Here is a 21,411-nt window from a genome sequence, read left to right as displayed (position 1 = left end):
TCATTTTGGTCTGTGGTATCTTCATTTATTTTCTTACCGAGTTCCGTAATTCCTAACCTATATTAAGTACGGCTTCTGAGATGCATCGTATGTCTGTTTCGGTGGACACAATCTCCCTGCCAATTTAGTTACAAAGCAAATGCCTACATCGTTTGGAAGTGTAATACAGTCTATAGTGTGAAAGCAATTAAGACATCAGTTCTTATGTCTCAATGTGGGCAATGGTATACCCATTTTTAGTGTCCGTTATTCCTGGACCAGACACCGCTCTGCTTAACTTGCCAAGTGACAAAATATACATAGAAAAAAACAAACCAACTGAATATCATCGTACCATACAGCAATACAAGTAATAGATATATAATCCTTTTAGTATTAGCCTTTTTTATTACACTACATGAGTGGATGTACCCATAGGCATCACAAGTTCTAATTCTCAATTGTATTATTACCAGTTAACTTTGCGGTAGCATTTATCCATATAAGCTATATATAACCTATAAATCCTACCACTAGTAAAAATGTACGTATGTCTTATAGCTTGTGATATGCTACTACTAATCCCAGTCACCTGCATAGCGAATGGGGTTACAGAAAATCAGTTATAAACACATAAAAAGTCAAGGCAATCTACCTTGTCAGACCGAATAAAAAATAAGATCAAACATTACACGCATCAGTCTGTATTTTTTTTTTTTATATCTTTGTACATAATTGTATTGATATTTTGTTTGGCCATCTGCCAGTATGTAATATAGGAGCTCGGAATTAAGTATTCATTCATTGCTATAAATCTTTTATATGTTATTCATAAGCGAATCGCAGGCTCGATTTTGTCCTCGTTTCTGTATAGCGTTATGTATCGAGCGCGCGTTGTGACCGTAGTGTTCTCGTTACGAGGGCGGACCATATTTTATTGCGAGTGGTGAGATCATAGTTGTGCGATCGTTTCATTTAACGGTGTAACTTGGAGTTCAGGCTTCGGATCTTATTTACGTATTGCTTTAAGAGATTCGTTTTCGCTAATTCACTTTGTTTTGTACTTTCGTCTCGATGATGTTTACTGAGTATGGCGAGATTGAAGTCGACTGTCGCAGAGGAGTTTCACTTTGGTCATTAGCTATCGGGAGGATCGGCAATATGCATTCAAGTTAGAACTTAATTTAGTGTATAGTTTCACGGTCATGCGTAATCGACTTTGACCCTCCTTGTAAATATTCAAACGATATTTGAAAGGATTCCTTTACGCTCTAGGTTTTCTGACGTTCATAAGGTAACCATTTGCGCTGGCCGTATTCACGTCTGCCACGTATTTGTCTGACTAAAATAATACACATGCGAGCACGATATAAAGAGAAATAAATAACATTCCACGACAACAAAGCACCAAGGATTTGGCAATGCACTTTGTGTAACGATCGAAGAAAGGGGTGCAGTGACTAGTAGGAGCGCCAGGGAGGGGGGGCGATGCGACGTTTTCAGCTGAAATATGGCGACTAGACGGCCGTTACCGTACCGCGACCACGGTCCAGATGCCTTTAATTACACGACCGAATGCGATACGAAGCTAGTCCGGTGTATTTCGGAGCGTATGCACGATCGTTCGCAGCCGGATAGCGTCACGGGCGCGTGCGTCACACGAAAACGCGAATAGAAAAATGGTGACCCTCGGAGGTGATGACGTCACCGGCTTTGCGTGACGGACCGTCTCACATTACCCGATTCCAGTGAAATTATGAGAGGAGAATTCTTGTCGGTCATTCCTCGCATAAGACCACACACGACTGTTGACGTCATTGTCGTGACGACGAATTAATATGTATTTTAATAATGGTATTGAAACTAATTCGTATATTAATTAAATGTCATAATGGAGCAAATTATTTAAAAATAAAGCAATTACATTTTCACTCTTGACCACAAATTCCTCCAATACTTACTCAAACGAGTGTGATTACACGCACACAGTTTGTTTTGTAATTAAATAATAACACAGCTTATTTAGTTATGTTATTGACTGTCGTTAAATTACATCTTATCGTTTTTAAATTTAAGAAAATGAATTTGAAGATTTGAGAATAATATTTATTACAAACAAAATGAATTGCTGTTCGTTAGTCTCGCTAAAACTCGAGAACGGCTGTACCGATTTGGCTAATTTTGATCTTGAATGATTTGTGGAAGTCCAGAGAAGGTTTAAAAGGTTTAAAATAAATATGAAAATGCTCTGAATGAAATAAAAATAACAATTTTGTTTTTCCTATGATGTCCCCCCCATCGGACGGATTTCTTTTGTTTGTTTTAACTTTATTTTATACAAAAGTTTAGGTCTTTTATTTATCGATTGAGGCACTACGAAGTCTGCCGGGTAATAAAAAATTATTACAAAATATAAATATTAATCTGAAATGGTAGTGCAAGGTAGAGGGGGAAGAGGTCGACCGAAGAAGACATGGATGCAGTGTGTGAATGACGATATGAGAGAGAAAGGAGTGATTGTTGAGCTGACGGCTGACGAAGAGAATGGAAGAGAAAAATTAGCTGTTCTAGTGGGATAAGGTAGAGAAAAAGAAGAAGAAGAAGATTTATTACAAATATACGATAGACAGATAAGGACACCCTGATCTATCACTTTGATACATATTTATCTCGAACATACATATTATTATGTATTATGTACATGAGCATAATCTTTGATTTACAAGTACTTACAGAACCGACTCTGTTGTCACAAATCTTTTTTGTTAAATATAAACTTTGAATATAATTACTAGGTTTTGGATCGGTCTTTAGCGGATCTATCTGAGACCTGACACCGATTGACATATAATAATAATTATTATTATACGAAAAACTGTACATTGTAACTGCAATGACGCATTAAAGTTATAATAGTAGTAACAACCGTGAACAAACCACACACGGTCATATTTGGCCCAAAGTTAAATTGCCATTAACTTTTGAATTTTTGCATACATTTCAAGGACCGTTGACAATACAATAATTATACATTAGTCTAAAACATACCAGGATAATCAGGGTAAAAATAAGGTTATTTTAAACTTTAGTTTCCCTGTTCATTCTGCCTCTGTTGAAATACTTGGGCGTAGTGCCTCTCTGATGTTTTCATTTTCCATCATACTTGTTATCGAATGACGTATTTTATTGGACTTATCTTAACGTTCGAGTTTATTAGTTATACATCTTTAGTCTGAATTGCAAATGTACCTCTAACTAACTTTTCCTACCTAGTAACCAGCGCTTTGAAGACCATAGCCTTCTTCATTGTGTAGTTGGGTTATTTACCCAACTATTGAGCTTACTGTGCAACCGGTGTAAAGTGGTCACCGCATATAGACCACATCATGAATGCCACCATCCACCTTGAGACATGAGGTTTAATTCTCTATTGTTAAGTTACACTTTCTCTCATTTTTCATACCGGAACTCATGACTGCTTCGCGAACGCTTCCCTTATGGATTTCAGTACGGACTACGATATGATATAAGATATCTATGAATTAAGATATGATATAAGTGGCGATATTCACATTATAGACTATAGGTTCCTATCCATCCGATTAACAACGAACCCGACGTGAAAAGGAAACCTCGAAAACTGGGTTCGAGAAGAAAGCTAAATTATTAATGGCGGTTGTCCGAGAATATCTCAGTACCAAAATGAAAATAGGTTGTTGAAACTTGATAAAAAAGGGCAAGCATCCCCTATGATAAACCGAACAAGCCAGTCAAATCTCTTGCCCCACACGTATCGGATGCACTTATCGTTGACCTGATAAGCACTGCAGTTGGATTATTTATTCCAAACGGCCTTATCACCAATGAGTCATCGGGTCACGGGTGACACATTAAACTACTCCATCACCAAGGTGGGTGTAGTGACGACCTTATAATTAAAAGGTTAAAGACCTCAACTGTGCGACTCTCTTGGCCTTCACGGAACGCGATCATGGAAATAAGCCGGTTTTTTTTTTCTATGTTCAATTTCGAGTCACCTTGGTTTTTTTAATTAGACATGTACGTATGCGAACGAAATGAAATAAGTAGTAGGTACGTGTTAATATATTAATTTATTTTGATAACGATTAGTTGTACAGCTGTAAACGTATGTTTCATAGAAGTCATGTGGCTTCTTTTGTATTTATCGACGCCATTCGTCCTATTCAGAATTTATGTTATTAATAAATATAAATAAGTTCCTAAGCTAAAGTCTGAGTGCGAGCCAAAAACTTACTCAAATAGGCCGAGTCGGTTTGATGCCAAATAGGCATAACTGAAACCTTAGGCTCGCTTCGGTGTAATATAAAATGAGGCCAATTGACTCATATGACATAACTTGTCAGGGAATTGGCTTCGCTGTGATCATCTTAAAAGAATCCGGCCAGCAAGCGTCTTTTATTGCAGACGTAACATACCTAATGTGTTCCCTCAAGTCACGGAATACCCACTCCATTAATTTGTTTATCTCTGAAGTGGTTTGATTACGTGCGACAATCGGTCATTGAAGAAATAAATTAAATAATTAAGTAAGGAAATAATATGTCTATTCATTATAAGCAACTGGTTTTTTTCCCCTACCTGTGCTGATAGCCTTGAGAGGCTATTTCAGCTTCACCCTAACGCGTGTAGGTGAGCTCACGGAGCACAAACCGGAGTGTTGCTAACACTGACCCTAGCAAGAGCAGTGCTTCGCAGAATCTACCACAGGATAGGAGACGCGACCCACTGAGAAGATCGAGAAACTCAGTGGGCTGTGTCTATGGGTTAATTCGCTCGTCGAGTCCTACGTCGCAAGCGACGGGTTCGACGAGGACGGTGACCGGTGCATGTGATGCCTAAAAGCACTGTTAATAGAGACTGGAATTGTGTTTTATCAAGAAACGAACAAGTAAAAATTACAAATTTGTGATTTAAAACACTCACTGCGCCGTTTTAAAGTCCTTTTTAAAGTAATAATATCCAACCTCTTTATCATATTAAATTGTCACGCTTATGTGCTGAGATGTAAATCAAGGTTATTTATTTATTTACTTCGTTTAGCTAAATACGTAAAATTTCTCAAATGTGAAATATTCATTGCGATTTTCAACTGTTATTTACTGCTGAAAGAACATTTCAATTCGTATATGTTATAGGGGTGATGTGAATTAATATTATGAATCGCACCAAAATTGGCCAATCAGTTTACCTTTGGATGTTAATACCGCTAAATTTTAAATGTATGTTTTTTTTGCGTGTGGGAGTCTCTCGAAGGTCGACTAGTTTCTGAGTGTGTAATTCAATAAGGTCACAAGCGAAGACAATGGCACGTAAAGTTTTTGTAGGCAAGCATAGCATACCTTAACGCCAACACCTTAGAGTCCATAATCCGCAAAAGTATTGACGTTTTGATATTCATATATCTAACGGCCGTTTTCAATAACCTATATATCCCTAGTTTCGGTTACTAAAGATAGACAAATCTATATTTTTGTCCTTACTTACGTTCCAATAACCTATCGACGGGCAGCAGTTCCTATCGGATTTATCTATCCATCGTCGGGAGGACGGATAGCCTGCTAAAGATAGAACGCTCATACAAATCGTGCTTACTTCCGTTTCAATATGAGTTTTAAGTAACTCTCCGGTAGGCGGCGCTATCTCTAGTATGGGCATTCGCATATCTGTCAAAATCGGCCGGTTACATGTTTATCTTTCGAAAGTAAATCGCTATAATTTAATAATTGTTTCTCTTCATATTGGCATATTGTAGCAGTGATGATAGTGATATGGAATTATTTCAAATGATAATGGATTGTGATGCAGATAGTGATAGTGAGGCCGATATCATATGGTTAGGAAAATAAAGATCGTCTGAATTACATGGCGAAGATCAATAATTACGAATTTGACTATAGATTTCTGAGCAAAGGTGTTGTGAATGAATTGATTAATTTAATGAGACCATATTTGAGTGTAACGTCAAAAAGGTAAGATAAATTTTAACTATAAAAGTACTTGTTATTACAACTTATATTTGTTTATAGCAATAGCAAAATTATACCTAATTTTTGTTGTGTTACAAAATCACACTCAACAGGAATTCTATAATACTGCTGGATTCCCATGGTGCCCTAAATGACATTCATATACTAATACAATAACCTGGTAGGCTATTTACCTTCATTCTTATTACACACTGATACCTCTACATTTTATATTTGTGTTACAGATTCAAATATAGGAGAGGAATTTAGAAATAGAAAAAGAGTATTTTGAATGTGTAATTTGTGTGCAATGCATCATTGATGTTTCAAAATGTTGTTGCTTGATGGCCTGGGTCTACTCATGATACAACTATAATTAACCATTCCGATTGAAAAGGTATTTCATATTTATATTATTATTATTATATATTATTATTATATTTTTATTTATTTATATTATATATTTAGGTGTTTATATGAATTTAATATGACACTATTATAATAAATTATCTACATATCAAGAGAACATTGATAACAAGGTGGACTTGGAAATTGCTATTTGCTTGCCGATAGAGGCTATCCCCACAACCCTATCTTTTAACGTGATTAATTAACCCACATACTCAATCGGAACGATTTAAAATGAATCGCATATTAAAACAAGAAATACTATAGAGAGGTAATCTTCTTTTTTAGTTAAGAGCTTATATACTGTATTGTAAAATAATTTAAGCGAATAATGTATAATTTTCAGATGCATTGGTGTTTGTAAAAGAAGACTCCCTGTATATCATTGAAAAGTAGATTAAAACTAGAAAATATGCAAGCTGTTATTATAGCTGCCATGCTGCATAATATCGTCAGAAGTATGAATTTAGAAGAATTAGAATCAGAAATTTCAGTCGCAGATACATTACAGGAAAATAATATAATTGTTCGTAACAATTTTTCAAAACTTACATCTGAAATACAACTATGTACTTATAAATAATTGCTTCCAAAGATAATTTATAAAATAAACTCCAAAGATAATTTGACTATTTTTTATTTTCCAAAATGATAATTACATGGTAGTTAGTACATGCAAGATATTTAATTTAGAATTTGTACATATACTTAAAAAACTAACATAAAATTATTATTGCCTACTTAATTTATGAAATTTAATATTCCTTTTAAGTAATTTTTAATTTTTTAAATTATCTAAATCTAACTTAACTTTTGCTACAACAATCTCCTTTTATTTATTTTCCAAGTCAAGTCTCTTTTTTGCTATTAGATATTCTGCTAATGCATTGTCCCTATGCTAGCCTTGCATTTCTTTTCTTCCATCTTGTTTCCGCTTGGCTGTAAAAGTGTTAAAAATATTATATGTGACCTACAACAATGTGCATGCTTTATCCAAAATTTCATCTGCAATCCTTACCACCTCCAGCCTATAACAAAAAGCATAATTATTTCAAATACTACGGCAACCTGAAGAAAAAATCATGTTTATCAATGTGTTATTAGAGACAAACAATCAACTAATTATACTAACCTTACTAAGGTTGTTTCTTATGTTGCCGTAGCGTTCTTTAAGTTTTCCCATTTTAGTCGAAGCTGCGATGGAGTTGGAAACGACGAATCGACGAATTAAAATCATTTACAAGGGTTTGCCAAGCCTGCTCCTTCAATTTATTGTTTGTGGCATTTGTTGCCTTATTACTGAAATGTTTTTTCGCCGCCACAAGTTCTGCTAGAATCATCGTCTCATCTTTTGTCATGGGTGCTGCCTTTCTTGACTGAAAAAGATATATTTTCTAAACTTGAACTCAAAGTTTTCAAAGTAAAATTATTATTATCAATGTAGTTCATAGATATTTACAGAATTCATTTTATTTCACTGTAGCTCTTTAATTATAAACACACTTAGAATTATAAACGAAAGTTTTAAAGCGTTTTGGAGGTAAGTCATCATAAAATATAGTAGGTAAACAATAGAAAAACAAACAAAAGAAACTGATCACTGCTTATTGATAAACGGACTGTCAAAACGTTTCGTTTCATAATTTCGACTAGGATAAAAATAGCAATACGTCCAATTTAAAAAAATCTACATATGTTTTTATTACTTTTTGTTATAAACAAATGTGTTTATGATAGTCTACAATATGCTGGTTAAATTATAGTTATAATTTAGAATAAAATAAAATAAGTCTTGATCCTGATGTTGTTTCGTATTTGTAGTAGAACGAAACGTATCAAGAGGCTCGGATAAATCGGAGGGAAGAAGCTATCTACTGTTGGTTAAAGAGAGATAGCACTTATCCGTGATTGTGAAACGCAAACTAAGGATAGATACGCTCTTGCTGATATTCGGAGATAGCTATCTATCCGAAAACTCAGATACGTTATTGAAAACGGCCGTAAGTAAGATTTACAATAATGCTTGTAGTTTTTTGTGCGCGGAAATGGGCGTTCCGATGTTCGGTTGAGCCACTATTGAGTTAAATCAGCTTCGTGTCCAAAGATAGCGATGATGAATAATTCTAGGTCAATGACTTAAGTTAAAATAAATTTTAATTTATCAAGAAACGTAAAAGGAAAGACGAGGCCCATTGAGATGAGCTGCCACAGATTACCTTGAGACATGAGATCAAAGTTTAAAACACTGTATTTAAAGAATATAATTAGTTATTTATTAAATGATAAAGTATAGATAAGTCTAGTGGTTCGAACGACATTAATTAATTAAAACTGTTTACTTGTTTCGCAGAATTTATTCATTAAATAAATTAAATTTAAATTAAGGAAACAAAAAAATTTTGGGCACGTAATGTAATGAGCACAAATTCGATGAGTTGACGGGTAGTTTTTATTTTTATTTTAAGCGCTTCGTGACACATCTTTCATGCTTCATCATCAAAGCTGCCTCATGGTATTGTTGTTAATAGTACACGCAATTGCAAAGTTACGTGTTGACATACTCAGAAGTGGGTGGAAATTGAACTGATAATTGCGTACATCGACACTACTACTAGATATTATGTCGTGTTTTTATATTCACGTGTGCGACGCGTGATCATCTAAGAAAACGTGAATCAGTTATACGTAGCAGGGAACCGGACCGCTCAAATATTTTAAAATTACCGCACAACTTACATACCGCGTACTCTTTTCTGTAATCTGACGTCATTTCCAGCTTACGTAAACTCGTTAAATCCTTTTCTTCATTCTTACATAAAAAATTTTACCTTATTAATACTAGGGCTGTACTAAAAGTATCGGGAATGGAATATTTCCACTGTTCCTGTCATATTAAAATCTTTTTAATTGAAAACTCCTTGGTTTTAAAAATCGAATAACATTTATTTATTTAAAAAAAGATTCTCGGTCTTGTCACGAGGTTTTGTCAAACTTGTTTAGTCGTTGAGAAAATGGAATTGACTCGAGAAAATTCAAGAGCGATGATTTATTATGACTTTCGAAGTGGTTTAACACAAAAACAGTGTGTTGACCGAATGATTTCTGCATTTGGTGATGAAGCCCCATCCAAAACCACAATTTATCGCTGGTTTGCTGAGTTTCAATGTGGACGTGTCAAGCTCAGTGATGATCCCCGTCAAGGTCGTCCAAAAACTGCAGTCACCCAAGAAAACGTTGATGCTGTGCATAAGCTGATTGAGGAAGATCGACATGTGACATACCGCGAAATTCAGGCAACTTTAGACATTGGCATAAGTCAGATACAAATAATCTTGCATGAACAATTAGGTGTAAAAAAGTTGTTTTCCCGATGGATACCGCATTCGCTCTGTGAAGAGCAAAAAGCGGCTCGCGTTACTTGGTGCGTCAGAACTCTCGAAAGATTCCACGCAGGATCCTTAAATGCTGTATACAACATTGTATCAGGTGACGAATCCTGGATATACGCGTACGAACCCGAAACAAAAAACCAGTCACGAGTTTGGGTGTTCGAAAATGAGTTAAAGCCAACAAAAATTTTTCGTTCACGGAGTGTTGCAAAAAAAATGGTGACCACGTTTGTCTCCAAAACCGGCCATGTTACGACTATTCCTCTTGAGGGACAAAGAACGGTTAATGCAGAATGGTATGCTAGCATTTGTTTGCCACAGGTCGTTTCTGAACTCCGTAAAGAGAACTGCAACCGCCGCATCATCCTCCATCACGACAATGCGAGTTCTCACACCGCGCACAAAACAAAAGAGTTTTTAGAGCAAGAAAACATAGAATTATTAGACCATCCGCCGTACAGCCCCGACTTAAGCCCTAATGATTTCTATACTTTCCCTAAAATAAAGAATAAATTGCGTGGACAGAGATTTTCATCACCTGAAGAAGCTGTGGACGCCTACAAAACGGCCATTTTGGAGACCCCAACTTCCGAATGGAATGGTTGCTTCAGTGATTGGTTCCATCGTATGGAAAAATGTGTCAAATTTCGCGGAGAATACTTCGAAAAGCAATAAATACATTTTTAAATAGTAATGTTGTGTCACTTCGTTATTTCCCGAAATTTTCAGTGCCGCCTATGTAATGTTCCCAATATTTGCCCGAACAAACTGACTGCTCGTGGCTTAACCATCAGACTTACCCTCCAGACATGCGATGCCTTTATGATGTTTACAGGTTTAAGTATGGTACATGATATAATTATCGATTAGAAAAAATTCTAAAGTATGACGTCACGGTCCAACCAACGATAAAACTTGATGTAATAAAGATGATTCCTAAAAGCATTGAATCTGATCGCTTCATTCACACGTCTCACGTGGTCTCAGTGATACAAGGCGCGTAGCTAAAAGCCGAGGACATCTAGTTATTACGTCGCTATCGAGTTAAATTTTTTTCACAAATTCTTTTTTTTATTGCTTAGATGGGTGGACGAGTTCACAACCCACCTGGTGTTAAGTGGTTACTGGAGTGGTTACATCTAAAACGCAAATGCCGCCACCCACCTTGAGATATAAGTTCTAAGGTCTCAAGTACAGTTACAACGGCTGCCCCAGCCTTCAAACCGAAACGCATTACTGCTTCACGGCAGAAATAGGCAGGGTGGTGGTACCTACCCGCGCGGACTCACAAGAGGTTCTACTATCAGTAAATCGCACACAATCGGTCACAAAAAATTTGACGCGTTGAAAATTTTTGTGACCAAGCGTCAGTTCAAAATTGAAAGATCGTATTTAAATCTAAAACGCTTCGTTAACTCCAAACGGGCGTCTGTCATGCAAAAAGGGAAATCTATATATTAATACGTGAAGCAAAAACTTTGTATCCCTTTTTACGAAAATTGCGCGGACGGAGGAGTATGAAATTTTCCACACTTATAGAGAATATAGAGAAGAAGTGCACAATGCTAATATTTTTATAAAATAATGCATAAAAGATACATTAAATCAATAAAGAAAACATTACACACACTACATACCATGTATTTGACGCACACACGCATACATACTATTTATTGTCAAACTTTTGTTCTTGACGTCTGTTGTCAAATTGAGAATAGATTAAATATTGTTTGTCTTTGTTAATATTTTTTATAGTGTACTCTTGGCGAAATTTGTGATTATAGAAGTATAAAATACAATCATAATAGTGTCCAAACTTACAATTCCAATTAATTATAGTCGAATTTCGACTACTGCGGGATCTCTAGTAAAATAAATTGGACAGTTGTAATTTGCGCTTAGAATACTTAGATCTGTCAAAGCAAGCTTGCTTAGTCACATTTCTCCTCCCCTTAGTTAATCACGTTCGTCGTTAACCGATATAATATTGTGGATCAATAGGATCAGCTTAATGGGTGTGCGCTGCAAGAAATATGTGTCGATACAGAGCACTATGCGTTGTTGGCTTTGTTCTGTCGGCATCGAGAACAGAGCTCGTGCAAAAATTGAATATTGCAAACGCTTTCAAATGAAATTTCACATAGGACCGTTCGTTGCTTTGATTGCAAAGAAGGATTCGTATTGGATTTTTTTGTTTGGATGGAAACGTGCTTCCCGAATTGAATGTGCTGGTTTTATTTTTGGCTACAATTACTTATGAGTGTAACGAACCTGCCATTTGTGACCATTTAATATTTGGCACCCGAGCTAATGGCATGGTGTCGGTGGTCAGTAGAAAACACTAGTTGCCGTCGCATTGGAAATAAGCTTGGCGGTGGTACCAAGCCGAATAGGCTTTTATTTTTTATTGTTTAGATGGGTGGACGAGCTCACAGCTCACATGGTGTTAAGTGGTTACTGAAGCCCATTGACATCTTAAATGCGCCATGTGGCAGAAATCGGCAGGGTGGTGTTTGTTACCTACCCGTGCGGACTCACCAAAGGTCCTACCACTAGTGTGTATAAGCAGGGCGGTGGTACCAAGCCGAGTAGGTTTGGAATATGTACTGCATATTCTTAGGATCTAAGTGCTAATAATCTATACTATATATCTACTAATAATCATTATAGACGTTTGTAGAAGTCTTCGTATTGACGATGCATACCCGATCCTTCGGATCTGCGAATTCTGCGATGGTGAACAGTTGCCGTCGCCCAAAATAAGTCATATCGGATCCTCCCGATGAATCATCGGTGCTTTTACGTACCTCAAGCACCGGTCACCGTTCTCGTCGAACCCGTCGCTCGAAGTACATTAACCCACAGACGCAGCCCACTGATTTTCTCGCCTGATCTTCTTAGTGGGTCGCGTTTCCTACCCGGTGGTAGATTCAGCAAAGCACTGCTCTTGCTAGGGCGAGTGTCAGCAACGTCACTAGGTTAGAGCCCCGCGAGCTCATCTACTCATACTAGTATGACCACTCGAAGTCACTTAAATAGGTAGAAGAAAAAAATGACACTGAGAAGAACAAACAATCATCGTCTTCTGACCTAAACTTGATTTCTATGTTGGAAAAATGGGTTAAATGTTTTATTTTAAACTTAGATATCTACTACATACAGTATTTCCAGAATTCCCATTTTTCAGTAGAATAGAATTAAAAGTGTACAAATTACGAATTCAATATTCAGATGTAATTCACAAACATTGCGATTAAGTGAACGGTATTAACAAAAAAAACCTTACCTTGACTTGAATAGCTTGAAGTGTGAAATACATACATTTAGCGTGTTTTAAACCAAGATGACGCTCATGTCTGGCGATCTGCGTGTGATTATTACTGATTTTGTTATATAATATTTTGTGTTATTTAATAATGGTATGGCGGTATTCCTAATGATCGGTACAAAAGCCACAATGTCTTTCATGTTTTTTCCCTGCCTTTGCTGATAGCTATGAGAAGCTATTTCAACTTCACCTTAACGTGTAGGTGAACTCACGGGGCTCAAACCGGAGTGTTGCTAACACTGACCCTAACAAGAGCAGTGCTTCGCAGAATGTACCACCGGATCGGAAACGCGACCCACTGAGAAGATCCGGCGAGAAACTCAGTGGGCTTTTGATTTTCGATGTCCGTTTATACATATTATTATATACAATGAGATATGTCCTGAAAAAAATCTTGCTATCTCTCTCACACGCACGCACCGTAATAGCGATGACGTCAAATAGCCAATAGAAGGTTTTCTAACTTAATAGTGACTGAACGTTGAATTAAATCGTGTGTAGTTTTGTTCTTGGGGTCTCGTGCTCTGGAATAATATCTTTAGATTAACTATTTATAGAAATAGCCTCTTCGAAAATGCCCCCCTATTATTAATCAATAACAGATTTGTATCGACCATTATATACATAGCACAATATCTTGAGATTAATGTTGAAATTTGGCTATAAAATTAAATGATATTTTCATAAAATTGACTTTAATACTTGGAGTTAAACATAAATAGGAAAAGATAAAACATTTCAGTACCGATTTCTCCTCTGTTTGTCAGTTAAATTGACAATCTTTATTGTTATTAATATTATTTTTTAATAGTCTTTATTTTTCTTCATAACAATTAAAGCCATGCACTTAGCTTTCTTTAATCACTAAAATAGTTTTTTTTATTGCTTAGATGGGTGGACGAGCTTACAGCCCACCTGGTGTTAAGTGGGTACTGGAGCCCATAGACATCTTCGAAGCAAATGCGCTACCCACCTTGAGATATAAGTTCTAAAGTCTCAGTATAGTTACAACGGCTACCCCGCCCTTCGAACCGAAACGCATTACTGTTTCACAGCAGAAATAGGCGTGGTGGTGGGACCTACCCGCGCGGACTCGCAAGAGGTTCTACCACCAGTATAGCGACAATTGTACTTAATCTAAATAAAACTAAACGTAACTAATAATCATAAGTAGGTACATCAAAAGCTCAATCTCAGACAAGCTCAAAAGTAGACTTTTAGCTTTTTACAGTTTAGCTTTCATCGTCAAACTTACCACGTCGTATGCTTAAACTGCACCTACAATAATAAAAGTCTCGGAATCTATTCATAAATTTAACAAGCGCTCCTTGGGTAGTTGCCGTCGTCTCTAGAACGTTCGAGAGAATTCTAGAAACTTCGATTATATTATGAAGAAATGTGTTCAACGGGCGTTTCTAACTTGCAAGAGTTTGCTGCACGTGATTTGTGAGTTTAAGAGAAACTCGCGCGTTTTAAATTTATGACTGCCCCCAGAGCAGGAAATCATAAAACTCAATAGAGAGTTGGAATCGAACTGGTATTATTAAAATATTCCCTAGTATGCTTTTTCGATCAGTGAATTTAATGAGACCTTTCAGTAATGAAAAAAATGAACTTAGTCGGTTTTAAACTACATTTTAAACGTCAGTCTTATCGTGAAATTGGAAGCACAAGTCCAACCAAACTGCTTCAAGAAACCTCAAGATACTGTTACTTTTTATCAGTAATATTATAAGTAATGTTATAAAAATAATATAAAGAGAATTGTTTCGGCAATACTTCTGGTGGTACGACTTCTTGTGAGTCAGGTACTACCACCCTGCCTATTTCTACCGTGAAGAAGTAATGAGTTTCGGTTTGAAGGGTGGGGCAGCCGTTGTAACTATACTGAAACCTTAGAACTCGTATCTCAAGGTGGGTGGCGACATCTACGTCGTTGATGGATTCCGGTAACCACATAAAACCAGTGGGCTGTGAAGCTCGTCCACCCATATAAGCAATAAAAAAATCAAAACTCAACGAATAACGTCATTGTCGTCCGTGTCCAGCAATACTGTATTCGGAACTTCCTTTAGTTTCTTATTATTACTTAGATGTTTGGAGGAGGCCGTGACCAGCTAGTGTTACATGGTTAGCGACCTTGAGACGTGAGTCCTAAGACTCAGTTTTACAGTACCGCGGCCGCCCCAGCCTTCAAATCGGAACGCATTACGCAGTAATTACGTAAATTAAAAATTTTTGCAGGTTTAATTTTTATTACACGATGTTATTCCTTCACCGTGGAAGTCAATCGTGAACATTTTCTAAGTGCATATTTCATTAGAAAAATGTTTACCTGTCAGCGGGATTCGAACACCGGCACAGCTCGATATTAATGCACCGGCCATCTTATCTTTTAGGCCACGACGACTGCAAGGCTATTGCTCACGTTTGACCAATGATAGATTATAATGTATTTAATATTTCGTCATCTATTATTAATTTTCTTTAATGATGAGCTAATTCAATATCAGCTGATAACACAGTTTTCGTAAGAATAATAATAATTGAAGTGTCACATAAAAATATATTATACTTAAAAGGTTGTCTTTTTTTCCCAGGTAATACGCTTTTTCATTGTCTGCACACTTCTAAACTGCTTTAACGAATGGATATCGGTAAGTTTTAGTATAAATAAAACAGAGGGTAGAAAATGATAGCATTTTCAAAAACAAATCTTCGTTTAAGTACCATACATTAAAAAAAAATTAAAACAAATAACAAAAGTATAAAATCATTTCGTAAAATGAAATTGAAGTCTAAAAATAACGTACGAAATAAACTCGTATTTCTAAAATCTTAGCCTAAGAAATTAATTCGTAAAATGTATATTATCACTATACATTGACGGCGATATTTGTGAATTGTTGAATGGAATTTTTTATTTATTGTGAATTTTGCGCATTTTTTTATTTAAAGAAAAGAAGACTATTGTAATTCAGTTCACATTATTCATTCATTTCTACCTTATGATTTTGTATTATATATACTGACCTAATTTCGTCACGTGGATCAAGACAATCACTATCTCCTATAATTTGATGTCGTTTGAATCAATGATGATGGTGGACCTAAATCCATTTAAAATAAAAAATTCTTTAGTTTTCATTGATCCTATCAATTTGTAAACTTTGAAGCGGTGAGACCAGAAAGTATTTTTTTTAAACCTATGCCTTGATAGGCTATTTCAGCTTCACCCTAACGTTTGTAGGTGAGCTCACGGGGCTCACACCGGAGAGTTGCTAACACTGACCCTAGCAAGAGCAGTGCTTCGCAGAATCTACCACCGGATCGGAAACGCGACCCACTGAGAAGATCCGGCGAGAAACTCAGTGGGCTAAAACCAGAAAGAATTAATAGAAAAAGAATCATTCAAAAACTGACTATATATAACAATGCATTACTAAAAACAACGGTTATATGATGTTAATCTAATTAAAATTAAAATAAATTCTACGCCTCATAAAAAAAAAATCATTGTTGATTCATTGATAATTTGAATATTCGACTCAATCAATCAACCTCGCGAAATATGAATATTATCATTAAAATTATATAAGTTTATTGGATTCGCATTAAACTGTATTGTTTCTTTTCCATTTTGGTTTTTCTTCCGTATCCTCTTTAATGAAACCATTGATATTTTTTTAAATACGCGTCAATTTTACTGGTGGTAGGACCTCTTGTGAGTCCGCACGGGTAGGTACCACCACCCTGCTTATTTCTGCCGTAAAGCAGTAATGCGTTTCGGTTTGAAGAAGGGGCAGCCGTTGTAACTATACGGAGACCTTAGAACTCATATCTCAAGGTGGGTGGCGGCATTTACGTTGTAGATGTCTATGGGCTCCAGTAACCACTTAACACCAGGTGGTTGTGAGCTCGTCCACCCATCTTAGCAACAAAAATAAATAAATTACGTTCCCTTGGTCAGGGATTAAAAAAAAAATTCATCGACTTCATAATGAGATCTGGTGCAATTACTAGGTAGGCAATAGACGCGCATATGCCATGACGCATGTTACCGGTCCGGCATTAACGAAATGTTTATAATGTCTCCTCAATCGTGATCTCTAAACGGTTTCCTTGAAATTTGAGAAACTAAATTTATTTTTATTGCCAGCGACGACTGCGACGAGAGCTCAAAAAAAAATCGTCTGCATTCCGAACAGCTAACTCCCACTTTTTGTATAAAGTCAATTAAACTTTTATCGATGTCGTAGAAATGTACAGCGCATTCGTCGATTCAGCCTATAGCTGACCACTGCTGGATAGAGACCTCTCCAATCGACAAAGTATTTGGATATTGTAAAATTAATAGAACTAGTGGCCCCGCAGTAGTCGAAACTCGACTATAATTAATTGGAATTCTAGGCTTGTACACTATTATGATTGTATTTGATACTTCTATAATCACAAATTTCGCCAAGACTACTTACACTATATAAAATATTAACAAAGACATAATCTATTCTCAATTTGACAAGACGTCAAGAACAAAAGTTTGACAATAAATAGAATGCATGCGTGTGTACGTCAGATACATGGTATGTAGTGTGTGTAATGTTTTCTTTATTGATTTAAAGTATCTTTTATGCATTCTTTTAAAAAAAAAAAATTAGCATTGTGCACTTCTTCTCTATATTCTCTATAAGTGTGGAAATTTTCATACTCCTCCATCCGCGCAATTTTCTTAAAAAGGGATACAAAATTTTTGCTTCACGTATTAATTAATAGAACTAGTGGTCCCGCAGTAGTCGAAACTCGACTATAATTAATCGAAATTATAAGTTTAAACATCATTATGGTTCTATTGTCAAACACTATTATAATTCGATAATATAATCAAAGTATTCGCCAAAACTGCACTATAGATCAATAATATTAAAGGCAAACAATATTAATCTATTTTCAATTCGACCACAGACTTAAAAAATAACAAAAGTTTCCCAATTGACAGTAAACAAAGAGTATATTTTTATGTATGTGTCGTGTCAAATACACGGTAGTGTGTGTAATGTTTTCTTTATTGATTTAAAGTATCTTTTATGCATTATTTTAAAAAAATATTAGCATTGTGCACTCCTTCTCTATATTCTCTATAAGTATGAGAAGTTTCATACTCCTCCGTCTGCGCAATTTTTGTAAAAAGGGGTACAAAATTTTTGCTTCACGTATTAATATACAGATGAAGAGTTCATTACGTGGACAAGACAGGTCGTGGTCGTGCCATTGTACCGCCTGATTCCATCTCCCCGCAGCTTAAAGTTCTCTAAACAGTCGAAGTCGTCGTGCTCAAAGAATAAGACACCGTAGGCAGCGGCTTGGCTCTGCCTCTGGCAATGCTGAAGTGCATTGTCGATGGTAATCACTCACCATCAGGTGGGCCCTACTCTCGTCTGCCTACTAGGGCAATAAAAAATAAATAAAAGACACCCAGTACATTCTTATCAAGCGCTTCGACTGTGTCGCGGTCAAATCTTATAGACTGGTACCAAATCTTCTAATGAAATACGCATTTAATATATGTTTCCGAGTGACTTCTACAATGTCGTGTAATATAAATCAAACTCGCAAAAATTTTCATTTGTGTAATTACTGGTGGTCCTGTGAGCCCGTACTGATAGATGCCGTCGCCCTGCGTATTTCTGCTTTTAAGCAATCACGTCTTTCAATGTGAAAGGGGTGCTCAGAGAGTTCGAAATGATTACCTGCCGTCTGAACATCTAAAGCAATATAAATTAAACTGACTACAGGGGCTCGGTGATCCGAAAGTGATCTTGGACTCCGACACGAAATATCTCGACAAAAAATTGTACACAATTAAAACTTTTTTAACTGAAACATTTGGATAGACATACAATACACAGCTTCATGATCGATACCTTGAAACAGTGTTTCCGTACCCCTGATTTGTTTTGATAACTGTCGAATATGCGATTCTGACGCCCAATGGTTATTGTTCAAAATGTACGTAAACATTTGATCAAAAATACCTTTAATTTTACCGATCATGTTAATGTATTTGTGATCGCCCGAATCTATGGAAACATGACGTGAAAACCTTGATACGAAGTCAAGTCCCCATTGGTATGAACGTATGTCTTTAAAATAGGAAACATGATTGTTTCGCAATAGAAGTAGGCTCCTCAATATTCGGATCCTAAGCTCCCTAACATGCCCTATCACTATGGTATGGTCTGTCGGGTAGGAAAAATTAGTAGCTCAGGGATGACGGAGTTACATATCCGTTACCTACGATTAATGTCTTCTTCTATATCGTTCCCTCACTACTGAGGATCGCGACCACATGCGACGTACTTCCAATGTGCTCGATCATGGGTGGCATGGACTGCATGGTACAGATTACCACCGAGTGCTTCTCTTGCTAGATCTGACCATCTGGCTGGTGTTCTGCCCACGGCGCGCTTGCCCTCTATGCGACCCGTAATTATGAGCTTCTCTAATTCATGTCTGGGAGACCGCATGGTGTGTCCGAAGAAGCTCATAACACGTTCCCGGCAGATGGAAGAGAGCCTTTTTCGGATGTCTAGCTACCGATTAATAGACGACTAGAATATTATCATACTAGATTCCTCGACCTATACATTTATTCCGCCTACCTTCGAAACGACAGCGTAAGAACTGTAAACATTTCAAAACCGTTCGCGCTCTCCATCAGCTCGCTTGTCCAAACACTAACGCCGGGTAAAACAAGTTAGTCCGGAGCCAACACAAATTTTCAACGCTTTCATGATTTATACAGTTTCGTAATTAGACGTGTAGGCGTGTGGGCGCTTGGTAATGGCGCTGCGATCAAACGACATGCCCAGATCGAGTTGCGAATTGTTACGTTCACATGTAAACAAATACTGAGGCAAAAAAGTCCTAGAAAAAAGTATTGAACCGCACGCTCGCTTATGGATAAGACCCCCCATATTGTCTGCTATGTACTAGAGCGTATTGTGAGCCAACGTGGATAGGCATCATCGTCTTTCCGATTTCTGCTGTCTGTTTGAAGAAAGGATCAGCCATTATCCCAAGACGAGGTCTGTAGACTTATCTGGTGATCTGTGAACTCATTTGACTACTTAAAAGCATAAAAAAATTTACAAAAATAGTTTTACTAATGCGGATCGCACAGCTATTTCACGTCAGGTAAACATAGCACCGTGGAAATACTTATATCACTGTCAACTTATTCAGCAAGATGAATAAGTGTGACGAAAGTCGGTGACAATTATCACGTGCCAAAACCCTTATTAGAATTGAATAGATCATCTCGACACGGCGGCATGGAGGGCGTTTTCGAGCTTAGTAACATCACCGAGACCGGCTAAGTCTGGTTATTTTAAGTGGATCCACACGTCTGGCGAGCGTCGCGCCGTCAAACTATTCAGCGTGTTCTCCGCTAGCTACGGATATTCGCTGTGACGTCGACTTTGTAAAATGAAATATTGAGATTAGCAAAACACAAAACCAGTATTCATAAACTTCTGCAAGATTTCAAAGTTGGCCGTGTTCGCTCCTATAGAATGTCTGATCTCTTTATACTAAATTTTTTGTTATTAATATAAGGTTAAAGCGCGAGTTTGTGAGAATTCGTGATCATCGCGTGATTGTAGAACAATAGATTCGTCATCGCGTTATAAATAGCTAAGGATGTTCTTTTTAATAGTTTAAGATAAAAAAAATGTGCCAAGGTCGCATGGATTGTAATTGCCTAGTAATGAAATAAGTATGCATGAAAATACTAAAATATACACACATACTACTAGCATATATTGCAACAACTCAGGCGCCATCCATAGTGTAGTCTCATCGCCAAAAATCAAGACAATTGACAAGAACAGCTAAAACTGCAACTGGATCGGTATAATGATTCATCTGATTGCTCTGCATTGCTGAAACCATTAGAAGGTAACCACTCAATTTGAAATGAAACAATTGAGGCATATATATTTTAAGTAAAAAATTGTCTTTGACTGTCACCCACCTCAGCCGTGAGCTGATATTCAGTAGTTACCGCACGTGAAATAAGCTACCAATCTAGTCACCGTTGCATTAATTGAAAATCGGTTACCCTTCGAAATCCATATCGTAATCGCTTCTGCACTAGCCTTCAAATAGTATGACCACCATCGATTCGAAATTTCGTTTCACCACTAAGAAAATCAAGCAAGAAATTCAAGAGTTTGCCGTATATAAATACTGTACACGTACATTTTAGCGCAAATATGTAATAAGAAGACAATGACCACAC

At 36.7% G+C, this 21,411-nt stretch overlaps 1 protein-coding gene and 1 long non-coding RNA gene across 18 annotated transcripts in view; one reads left to right on the top strand and one right to left on the bottom strand.

Moving 5' to 3' along the window:
• LOC101744319 (plasma membrane calcium-transporting ATPase 2) overlaps positions 1-21,411 on the top strand; it is a 194,151-nt gene that overhangs the window by 60,827 nt on the left and 111,913 nt on the right. Inside the window, exon 2 of one of the 17 annotated variants that reach the window (XM_062676650.1) lies at positions 15,713-15,769. The exons of the other annotated variants lie outside the window; for them this stretch is intronic. The gene's annotated coding sequence lies outside the window, so the exon portion shown is untranslated. The remainder of the gene's footprint in view (positions 1-15,712; positions 15,770-21,411) is intronic. 17 annotated transcript variants of the gene reach the window in all.
• LOC134201557 (uncharacterized) lies at positions 7,017-8,394 on the bottom strand. The gene is made up of 3 exons (XR_009976909.1): positions 7,855-8,394; positions 7,528-7,771; positions 7,017-7,423 (listed from the first exon to the last, which is right to left on the bottom strand). It is a non-coding gene; the product is annotated as an uncharacterized LOC134201557 (long non-coding RNA).

This window comes from Bombyx mori, chromosome 27 (assembly GCF_030269925.1).
Source record: "Bombyx mori chromosome 27, ASM3026992v2".
Lineage (NCBI taxonomy): Eukaryota > Metazoa > Arthropoda > Insecta > Lepidoptera > Bombycidae > Bombyx > Bombyx mori.
The sequence above is the reverse complement of the archived record's forward strand: the minus strand, read 5'-3'. Positions and strand labels throughout refer to the sequence as shown.